General features: G+C 42.3%; 1 non-coding gene across 1 annotated transcript in view; it reads right to left on the reverse strand.

Moving 5' to 3' along the window:
* The window catches only part of LOC136672408 (18S ribosomal RNA), a 1839-nt gene extending 1364 nt beyond the window's left edge, over positions 1 to 475 (reverse strand). Inside the window, exon 1 of the ribosomal RNA XR_010795813.1 lies at positions 1 to 475. This exon is cut by the window's left edge and continues 1364 nt beyond it. This is a non-coding gene — a ribosomal RNA (18S ribosomal RNA).
* Positions 476 to 12500: the final 12025 nt, after the last annotated feature.

The raw sequence follows: 12500 nt of genomic DNA on the forward strand, positions 1-12500 counted from the left end.
CGTGTCGGGAATGGGTAATTTGCGCGCCTGCTGCCTTCCTTGGATGTGGTAGCCGTTTCTCAGGCTCCCTCTCCGGAATCGAACCCTGATTCCCCGTTACCCGTGGTCACCATGGTAGGCGCCTATAGTACCATCGAAAGTTGATAGGGCAGACATTCGAATGAGACGTCGCCGCCGCAGAGGGCGCGCGATCGGCCCGAGGTTATCTAGAGTCACCAAAGCGGCCGGGGGGCCCGAGCCCCCCGGATGGGTTTTGGGTCTGATAAATGCACGCATCCCCCGAGAGGTCAGCGCTCGTTTGCATGTATTAGCTCTGGAATTACCACAGTTATCCGAGTAACGTGTGGAGCGATCAAAGGAACCATAACTGATTTAATGAGCCATTCGCAGTTTCACTGTACCGACCGTGTGCACTTAGACCTGCATGGCTTAATCTTTGAGACAAGCATATGTTACTGGCAGGATCAACCAGGTAGCTGCACCGTGGGAAAAGGGGGTGAAACGTCACTCCCCGCCACGTGGGTCGGCCCTACCGAGACCCTTTTCGGGGCCCCGGGTCGGGCGCGGCCACTCTCGGTGCGTTTGTTCGGAGCAGCACTCCTTTCGGATCTGCTGTCCCGACAGAGGAGAACCAGGAAATGTCGATTCGTGGGGCACGCTGGCAAACAGGAGTGGGGCCACGAGTTCAGATGCAGAGCCCCGGACATCGCTGTGCCTGCGGCCGCCGTTTTCGGACTGTCTCAGCGTAGGGGACTGGCCGCCTAAGTCTCCCAAAGATAGGTACGGGAAGGGTAAACAAAACCCATCCCTGGAAGCTGACCCGCAGCATGGGGTAGGATCCCTCTGCTTCTTTTTATGAAGCCTGGCAGGTGCCTACCCAAGGCGGGTCTGGTTTTCCGGTAGAGCAGCATCTCCACGTCGGTTGTCATCGTTCAGACACCTTCATTTCGTACTGCCCTCTGAAATCCTGACGGCCCCGCACTGGAAACGCCCATGCCCACGTTGTGCTCGGCCCGCCCGAAATAACCTCCTATGCAGAAGGGGTGCGACATGCCTGGGATCCTCTCTGACGTTGACGAGGGTCCAAGATTTCTTAACATGACATTCCTTAGCATAGAGGCGCTTGTACAAGTGTCCTTGTACCGCCCACTGGAGTTCCTGGCAATACGAAGAGGACGGAGATAAAAGGGAGATGACGAGGCACCAATAAGGGAATGTTTGGGTTGATGGAACGAGACATGATCTAATAATGGTGTACGTGACTGGGGTCCTATATATGGCTTGGATTTGTTCAATAAATTCAAGAGATAAGAGAGAATCTTTGACTGTCTGTCTTATTCCTCTCTTCTCCTCAAAGAATTCTTTGAGCGTCGATCTTTCTTCCTGGTGATACTTAATCATTAATTTTAAGTTTGCCATAATAATTAACATTCCCTAATCAGAAGCCCTGGATGAACAGAGAGGTTCGCACTCTGCTCAAAGCCAGAGATGCTGCCTTCAGATCAGGATGCAGGGAAGCATACAGCTTGGTCAGAGCTAACCTGAGGAGAGGAATAGCTATAGCCAAGCACTGCTACAAACGCCGGTCCTGATTCACAAAAAAAACAAAAGCAGATGCACATAAATGGAAAAACCTAATGCGTACAAAAGAAGGGCAAAAAACAAGACTGGTGGTCTGAGATTTCTTACCATGGCATCCCTCAGCATAGAAGCGCTCAGGGTACGAGCGTCCTTTGTACCGCCCACTGGAGTTCCTGGCAATATGAAGAGACTAATAGCTATAGCCAAGCACTGCTACAAATGCCGGATTGAGGAGCACTTTACCTCCTCTGACCCTCGGTGTACGTGGCAGGGAATACACGCCCTGACTGACTATAAACCAACTAGCTTTGTTCCATTTACCAACAGTGCTTCACTCCCTGATAAGCTGAACAACTTTTACGCTCGTTTCGACCAGATGATAATGATATCTTCAATAAACGATCCTCCACCGATGACAACCCACTTGTACTTTCCACTTCGGACGTCAGTCGCATGCTGAGTAGAGTGAATGCACGGAAGGCAGCTGGCCCTGATGGTGTACCTGGCCGTGTGCTGAGTGCTTGTGCTGTGGAACTTGCGGGTGTCTTCGCTCTCAACAGAACTACACACTGCATAACCCACCTCAATAATTTCCAAGTGCTTTAAAAGACTAGTTCTTTCTCACTTGAAATCCTGCCTGCCTGCTACGCTGGACCCACACCAGTTTGCTTATCGTTGCAACAGATCCACCGAGGACGCTATCTCAACAGCACTACACACTGCACTAACCCACCTCGCTTGGAAGCATAAGGAAGCATAAAGTAATCTAAATCTCCCTGGTAGGCGGCTGCGTCGACCTTGGACCTCAGAAAATAAAGTGGACCCACACCAGCAGATGACATGGGACACCAAACCGCCACTGACTGTGGAAACTTTACAGGGTAGCTCGAACAATGTGGATTCCGTGCCTCTCCTCTCTTCCTCCAGATTCTGGGACCTTGATTTCTATAGGAAATGGTCCTTGGTCTTCCAGGACCAAGATGGCATCGCGATCACACTGCGAGGCTCAGCGTCTTACCGGTTTTAGTGATGTTATACTTCTGTACTTAGCTATCTCCAGTTTTCTTGCGCAAATAACTCTTGCGAACTACAGTTACGACAGACAGACACTTTTGGAAATTAACATTCACTGCACAAACACCGGATTCAGCATCGGTTGGACTTTAACCAGCTTCAAAACAACACCCCTCCCCCATCTTGGACTTTCCGATCATCTTTCTTTGTTCCTGCTTCCCAAATACACTCCAGTCATGCAGAGGATTAAGCCTTCAACCAGAACTGTAAAGTTCTGGATGGATGGGGCTGACTCCTTCCTTCAGCAACAGTTCCAGCACACCGACTGGAGTGAGTATGCTGCCCGAGCCTGCACAGGCTCACACATCCACTTGGACACCTACACTAACTCTGTCCTGAAATGCATCAACAAGCGCTCAGGGTACAAGCGTCCTCTGTACCGCCCACTGGAGTCCCTGGCAATATGAAGAGACTAATAGCTATAGCCAAGCACTGCTACAAACGACGGATTGAGGAGCACTTTACCTCCTCTGACCCTCGGCGTATGTGGCAGGGAATACACACCCTGACTGACTATAAACCAACTAGCTTTGTTCCATCTACCAACAGTGCTTCACTCCCTGATGAGCTGAACAACTTCTACGCTCGTTTCGACCAGATGATATTGATATCTTCAATAAACGATCCTCCACCGACGACAACCCACTTGTACTTTCCAATTCGGACGTCAGTCACATGCTGAGCAGAGTGAATGCACAGAAGGCAGCTTGCCCTGATGGTGTACCTGGCCGTGTGCTAAGAGCTTGTGCTGTGGAACTTGCGGGTGTCTTCGCTCACATCTTTAATGTTTCGCTTGCCCAGGCAGCTGTACCATCTATCTTTAAGTCAGCCATTATTGTGCCTGTGCCTAAGCATTCTACTGCTTCAGACTTTAATGACTTTCGACCTGTAGCACTCACCCCAATAATTTCCAAGTGCTTTAAAAGACTAGTTCTTTCTCACTTGAAATCCTGCCTGCCTGCTACGCTGGACCCACACCAGTTTGCTTATCGTTGCAACAGATCCACCGAGGACGCTATCTCAACAGCACTACACACTGCACTAACCCACCTCGCTTGGAAGCATAAAGTAATCTAAATCTCCCTGGTAGGCGGCTGCGTTGACCTTGGACCTCAGAAAATACAGTGGACCCACACCAGCAGATGACATGGGACCCCAAACCGCCACTGACTGTGGAAACTTTACAGGGTACCTCGAGCAATGTGGATTCCGTGCCTCTCCTCTCTTCCTCCAGATTCTGGGACCTTGATTTCTATAGGAAATGGTCCTTGGTCTCCCAGGACCAAGATGGCATCGCGATCACACTGCGAGGCTCAGCGTCTTACCAGTTTTAGTGATGTTATACTTCTGTACTTAGCTATCTCCAGTTTTCTTGCGCAAATAACTCTTGCGAACTACAGCTACAAGAGACAGACTCTTTTGGAAATTAACATTCACTGCACAAACACCGGATTCACGCAATCTTTGACTGTCTGTCTTATTCCTCTCTTCTCCTCAAAGAATTCTTTGAGCGTCAATCTTCCTTCCTGGTGATACTTAATCACTAATTTTAAGTTTGCCATAATAATTAACATTCCCTAATCAGAAGCCCTGGATGAACAGAGAGGTTCGCACTCTGCTCAAAGCCAGAGATGCTGCCTTCAGATCAGGACGCCGGGAAGCATACAGCTTGGTCAGAGCTAACCTGAGGAGAGGAATAGCTATAGCCAAGCACTGCTACAAACGCCGGTCCTGATTCACAAAAAAAACAAAAGCAGATGCACATAAATGGAAAAACCTAATGCGTACAAAAGAAGGGCAAAAAACAAGACTGGTGGTCTGAGATTTCTTACCATGGCATCCCTCAGCATAGAAGCGCTCAGGGTACGAGCGTCCTTTGTACCGCCCACTGGAGTTCCTGGCAATATGAAGAGACTAATAGCTATATCCAAGCACTGCTACAAACGCCGGATTGAGGAGCACTTTACCTCCTCTGACCCTCGGCGTATGTGGTAGGGAATACACACCCTGACTGACTATAAACCAACTAGCTTTGTTCCATGTACCAACAGTGCTTCACTCCCTGATGAGCTGAACAACTTTTACACTCGTTTCGACCAGATGATATTGATATCTTCAATAAACGATCCTCCACCGACGACAACCCACTTGTACTTTCCACTTCGGACGTCAGTCGCATGCTGAGCAGAGTGAATGCACGGAAGGCAGCTGGCCCTGATGGTGTACCTGGCCGTGTGCTAAGAGCTTGTGCTGTGGAACTTGCGGGTGTCTTCGCTCTCAACAGCACTACACACTGCACTAACCCACCCCGCTTGGAAGCATAAGGAAGCATAAAGTAATCTAAATCTCCCTGGTAGGCGGCTGCGTTGACCTTGGACCTCAGAAAATACAGTGGACCCACACCAGCAGATGACATGGGACCCCAAACCGCCACTTACTGTGGAAACTTTACAGGGTACCTCGAGCAATGTGGATTCCGTGCCTCTCCTCTCTTCCTCCAGATTCTGGGACCTTGATATCCATAGGAAATGGTCCTTGGTCTCCCAGGACCAAGATGGCGTCACGATCACACTGCGAGGCTCAGCGTCTTACCGGTTTTAGTGATGTTATACTTCTGTACTTAGCTATCTCCAGTTTTCTTGCGCAAATAACTCTTGCGAACTACAGTTACGACAGACAGACACTTTTGGAAATTAACATTCACTGCACAAACACCGGATTCAGCATTGGTTCGACTTTAACCAGCTTCAAAACAACACCCCACCCCCATCTTGGACTTTCCGATCATCTTTCTTTGTTCCTGCTTCCCAAATACACTCCAGTCATGCAGAGGATTAAGCCTTCAACCAGAACTGTAAAGTTCTGGATGGATGGGGCTGACTCCTTCCTTCAGCAACAGTTCCAGCACACCGACTGGAGTGAGTATGCTGCCCGAGCCTCCACAGGCTCACACATCCACTTGGACACCTACACTAACTCTGTCCTGAAACACATCAACAACTGTGTGGACTGACTTTGACTGTCTGTCTTATTCCTCTCTTCTCCTCAAAGAATTCTTTGAGCATCGATCTTTCTTCCTGGTGATACTTAATCATTAAATTTAAGTTTGCCATAACAATTAACATTCCCTATTCAAATGCCCTGGATAAACAGAGAGGTTCGCACATTGCTCAAAGCCAGAGATGCTGCCTTCAGATCAGGACGCCGGGAAGCATACAGCTTGGCCAGAGCTAACCTGAGGAGAGGAATAGCTATAGCCAAGCACTGCTACAAACGCCGGTCCTGATTTACAGAAAAAAGAAAAGCAGATGCACATAAATGGAGAAACCTAATGCATACAAAAGAAGGGCAAAAAACAAGACTGGTGGTCCGAGATTTCTTGGCATGGCATCCCTCAGCATAGAAGCGCTCAGGGTACAAGCGTCCTTTGTACCGCCCACTGGAGTTCCTGGCAATATGAAGAGACTAACAGCTATAGCCAAGCACTGCTACAAACTCTGGATTGAGGAGCACTTTACCTCCTCTGACCCTCGGCGTATGTGGCAGGGAATACACACCCTGACTGACACTGACACACCCATCTCAGTTACCTCCATCGTGTATATTTGTAATATTGTACTATAGTGAGAAAGGTTTATTCTATTTTATTTCACTCAGCATGTAGCCAGATAGGCTATTTACTTTGGTGCAGTTTATTATATAAAGTTTATGCACTTTATTAACAAGTTTTCCAGTGTCTGCAGTCATCTTTCTCTAAAACTCACACAAAGACATTATTTGAACTATAATTCCAAAACACCTCAAGTCTGCCTCCTTTGTACTAATTTTGGATTGTTTTCTCACTGATGATTTGTCAAAATAGCTAAAGTTCAGATTTTAAGTAAATTTGCCTTTTGAAAAACTGCCTCCTTTGTACTAATGTAGGATTGTTTTCACAGTGCAAAAAGTGGCATATTGATTAGTCAAAATAGCTCTGATATGTTGTAACCTTATTTTAAGTAGTTTTTGTCTTTTGAAAAACTGCCAATAGGTAAAGATATTTTTACATAAATTTATACAAAAAACAACCCTCAGCTACTTGTAAAAAGGACATTTTTACTTAAACATTTAAAAACCCAAGTAAAAGAATATTATCAGGACATTTTTTCTTGTTTTAAGTCAAAATATCTCACCCCATTGGCAAAGTGTTTTTCTTGACAAGTAAATATGACTCAAATTAAACTTAAATACTATTTTTGAGCAATTTTTACTTAACTGAATTTTTTATTTATATTTCTCAAGGTTTTTGTAGGTTTCACATCAAATAATACTGCATTAGATCAACAAATATAAACTAAAAAGCTTAAATAATTCTTTATTGTGTGTATTCTAAATAAACAAGTATTATTTCATTATATTTTTGAAAGATTATAATAATAATTATCAGCAGCTGAGAAAACTGCCAAAGTACCAAAATATTTTTTATTTGTTGAGACTGTTGCCCTAAACTAAACTCCTGAAAGTCTGTGCCTGCTGTGACTCTCAGAGCTTTGTCAGTCAACACAGTTCACACTATCACCCATCCCCCCGTTTTAGCACCTAGTAGTGGCTTAATGTACATAACAAAATGTGGCCTAATGGGTTGCAAATTACCCCAGCACTGCCATTTGGCAGCCTCTGGTAGAAAAAGGGGGTATATGAAAATCCTGATAGTTCTAGTGTTGACATTCTGACTGGTGTTCGCTCAGAAGCTTTTAAATTTTTCGCTTCCACCTTAAGTAATGCAGCAGTAACATTAGCTAACTTGAAAATTTGAAAGTAAGGCGTTCGGACAAGAGTTTCAGAAGGGCAGGCTGGCTCACTGTGGTTACGTGTTTGTCGGTTTACTGGCATTATACATATATCAAAGATAGTTGGAAACTTTGTGAAAGGACGTTTGTGTTGCCTTATCAAAGTAGCCAACACTTTAAAAATGTTAATGTCTATGGATGTTGGGCATGTTAAAAGTATTAAAAACATTACAAAACACTTCAACGAATGATAAATATATACGCCATCCCAATCCCAATATATTTGCCTGTAATGGAATATATTGGAATCGGGACGTTCCGGGAGCCACCTGGTGGATTGATGCAAAAGTGCGGGTAAAAGGCCCAAACTTTGAGGATTTTTAGCTCTCACCACGTGTGCCCAGGACCCGACCCCGGGCTCTGCAAAGTAAATCGTCTAGGGGGCGCCGCGCGCTAGGCCGATAAGGTCCACCAAGCGGCGTATCATATATGTGGATTGGGATGGTGTGGTACTACGAAGAGGTAAGCAACTGCTATTTTGTCCACTAAATGGCTTTTCGGAACTAAGACCCCACCACCACCTGTTAGGTCTAAATGGAATTGTGGACCCATTTGTGGCCACATACTTATATATGTTAAGATAGGATAAATCTCCTTCAAAATTATATTGAACAAAAAAATCTGAATTAAAAAAGGGCTTTTTTCAGCAGTAAATTCAGTGGTGGTTGAAGTGAGGGGTATATATATCTATGTTTGTGTGCGCTTTTAAACGTATTTATGTTTATATAAATATTATGTTTGTATAATGTTTATACAAAATCTCATAAACATTGTTCAGAACATTAAACACTGGAATTGTTTCCGTTATTTGGTAAGTTAAGGCTTTATGTTGTTTCAGCAATAACGCCATACACCAGTTGGTGGCAGTAAAGCATCATGATTCACGAAATACACAAACTTAACGTGTTAACACGTTCATAACGCGTCAATACCTTAACGTGTTAACACGAAATTATACGCTACGTGTCAACACGGAGAATCCAACACGTTTAGAGCATAATTTAAAACAAATGAAAAAAAAACAGAGGAATTCAAGTTTATAAAGTGTATTGGACTAAAAACAATAAGCTTGTAGCCTACTTAGTGTATACTCAAATACCTACATGCAAAATTGAGCCATGCTTTGGTACTGCGTTCTTATAATGTTTTTTGTGAATTGACTACACTCGGCTCAGAGTCACAGTCAGAAAACAGCGTTGGCCCACAGCAGGCTCAGTGTCACTTTTCTGAGTGTTCTTCGTCAGTAGTCATGGGGGTCCAGGTGTAAGGAATGTCGTTGGTCTCTAAGCGTATTGGATTTGACCATGTTTTTTATGAGATTTTGTATTAACATTATACATATATAAATACGTTTAAAAGCACACACACACACACACACACACACACATATATATATATATATATATATATATATATATATATATATATATATATAAACCCCTCACTTCAACCACCACTGAACTGCTGAAAAAGCCCTTTTTTAATTCAGAATTTTTTGTTCAATTTCATTTTGAAGGAGATTTATCCTCTCTTAATTTATATATAGAAGTAGATACACATAATTAAATAAAACATGAGTAACTTAATGTATCGTTAAACATACAATACGTTTACAGAAAGAGGAGGATCTGGAAAGTTAATTTCACCATGGGTTTGTATTGACACTGTATTGTTTAGCAGTATGCTATTAAAAGAATGCACATAATTTATCAATGTCAAATCTCAGTATGTGTCACACACATAGTGTGAGAGAATAGTGATGTTTGTTTGATATACAATTATGAAAAGCTTTAGAGCATGTTATGAATGAAGTTATATAATAATATGCATGTTTACAAATTTTAAGGTACTAAACACCAGAGGTTTTTTATTGTGAAAAATTAACTTCCAGTTGCTATGGGGATCAGCTTACTAATATTGCTGTCTTCACACTGCTCACGTAGGGCTCAACGTAGCCATAGGTCAGTGCTTCGCTCACTATGTTATGAATAATTCAGATGAAACGTAGGGACTACGTTCACAAAGGATTTATGTTTCGTGTCAGCTACAGTGTGTGATGTAAATCCAATCATGAATATGTAAGTAGGCCCGTATGGATTAGTTAAATGCTGTTTTAACTACAGTAACTGAAAAATATCACTGGTGAACGAGACAAAATACATATTCAATTATAACTGATATCACAACAAAAATATAGAATTAGAAACAGTACATAAAAACCCAAACAAAGTGTAGTGTAGCGAAACTGGTGGACTCTCTCTTTGTCTGTGTGTAGATGGATATAATCTCGGTGTGGGGACTAAAACTTGTTTACAGACTCACATTTTTAGTTATACAAATACACGCATTTTTGTGTGTGTACGATTGTTTACATGTGTAAGGAAGAGACGTTATAAAAAATAACTAAATACTCTATAAAGGACTTAAATCCAGGATAATAAGTCTGAATTAATGAAGACACGGCCCCTGTGCATAACTCGTGCGGGAGTTTAAATATCATTTGATTAGAATACAACACTTTTCATGTGTTTAATGAATATATTTTTTGTTAAATATTGGTTTTAATCATAACATAAATGTGTCGCTTTGTCAGTTAGCAAAGTTACATCAGCCAGTAATGTTAAGCTACAGCCCGGTCTCACACCTACTCGTGATATAGTAATCTGCAATTCGTGACATATCGCATATTTTCAGCATGAATTGCAGTCTCCTATATATGTGACTATATCACAAGTAGGTGTGAGACCAGGTTGTAAGCTATCACTACCTCGGGATGTAAAGGTCTTCCATGTGTCTTAGCAAATTACAAATAATTAAAATAAATGTTTTACAGTTACTGAAAGACATCTACGAAGAAATGTACTGCTTAAATATAATATATAACACTTGTGTCAAATATATTGCAATTGGGATGGTTAAAGTAAAGACTTATACATTTTGGGAAAACATTTTATATAGTTAAAAAAAATACATGTTTCCATACAGCCCAAGTCCCTCTGATCCTTTTTCTGTAATTAGAAGTGTAAAATTCTACTGTCAAAAACCCATATATGTTTTTGACTGGAATATATTGGAAGTTGGATTATCAGATCTTGGCTTAGGAGTGAAATATCTTCAAAGTAAGACCAGTTTCGTCTAAGTCTGAGTGTCATCAACTCAGGGTGTGAGTTTGGAGATGATTGGAGGACATAAATTTTTTCACTTAAAAACAACTCATAGGGGGACCCCTTTTAGTTTTTTTGAGTGAAAATATTTATTCTCTCCAATCTTCTCCAAACTCACACGCTGAGTAAGATAGACCCAGACAAAGATAGACCCGTTTGTAAAAACCTCTTATGTTGTTCTGAAGCTGAGATCTGATAATCCTACTTCCAATATATTCAAGTCAAAAAAAAATATATGGATTTTGGACAGTAGAATTTTACAACTCCAAAGACAGATATGAGATCAGGGAGTCATGGGATATATGGCTAAATGTATTTTTAGACATTACAATTATGTTTTCCTAAAACGTGCTCTGATGACAATATGTAGTGATGGGACACCATCCCACTTTGAACATATTTGACACAATATATATGGTAATTGAACAAGCATCCCACTTACAATATATTTGAAGCCATAAGGATGTATGGTAATTGGACAACCATCTCATTTCCAATATATTTGACACCATCAGGATATAGGGGAATTGGACAACTATCCCACTTACAATATATTTGACACCATCAGGATGTATGGGAATTGGACAACCATCCCACTTCCAATATATTTGACACCATCAGAATATATTGCAATTGGACAACCATCCCACTTCCAATATATTAGACACCATCAGGATAACCATCCCACTTCCAATATATTTGACACCATCAGAATATATTGCAATTGGACAACCATCCCACTTCCAATATATTAGACACCATCAGGACAACCATCCCACTTCCAATATATTTGACACCATCAGAATATATTGCAATTGGACAACCATCCCTCTTCCAATATATTTGACACCATCAGGATGTATGGGAATTGGACAACCATCCCACTTCCAATATATTTGACACCATCAGAATATATTGCAATTGGACAACCATCCCACTTCCAATATATTAGACACCATCAGGACAACCATCCCACTTCCAATATATTTGACACCATCAGAATATATTGCAATTGGACAACCATCCCTCTTCCAATATATTTGACACCATCAGAATATATTGCAATTGGACAACCATCCCACTTCCAATATATTAGACACCATCAGGACAACCATCCCACTTCCAATATATTTGACACCATCAGAATATATTGCCATTGGACAACCATCCCTCTTCCAATGTATTTGACACCATCAGAATATATTACAATTGGACAACCATCCCACTTCCAATATATTTGACACCATCAGAATATATTGCAATTGGACAACCATCCCACTTCCAATATATTTGACAGCAATTGGACAACCATCCCACTTCCAATATATTCGGAGGCCGGAAATACCCCATCCCAAACCCAATATAATATACATGTGTTGGGACATTCCATGTGCCACCTGGTGGACTGATGAAAAATTGCGGATAAAAGGCCCAAACTTTGATTATTCATATCTCTTTCCACGTGAGGAGTAGAGACTCAGCGAGGGCGCGGAACTTCGTGGCGTGTTCCCCTGAGCGCACTGGACCCGCTCTCGGGCTCGGCAAAAATCATTTAACGGGCGCCGCGCGCTAGCGCTCTGGTCCCGTCCGATGGCAATATACCATATGTGGATTGGGATGTTGAGTGGCTTTCTTAAGTTAAGGCTTTATGTTGTTTCAGCAATAACGCCATACACCAGTTGGTGGCAGTAAAGCATCATGATTCACGAAATACACAAACTTAACGTGTTAACGCGAAATTATACCCTACGTGTCAACACGGAGAATCCAACACGTTTAGAGCATAATTTAAAACAAATGAAAAAAAAAAAAAACAGAGGAATTCAAGTTTATAAAGTGTATTGGACTAAAA

The sequence above is a fragment of the Hoplias malabaricus genome, chromosome 16, assembly GCF_029633855.1.
Source record: "Hoplias malabaricus isolate fHopMal1 chromosome 16, fHopMal1.hap1, whole genome shotgun sequence".
Classification (NCBI taxonomy): domain Eukaryota; kingdom Metazoa; phylum Chordata; class Actinopteri; order Characiformes; family Erythrinidae; genus Hoplias; species Hoplias malabaricus.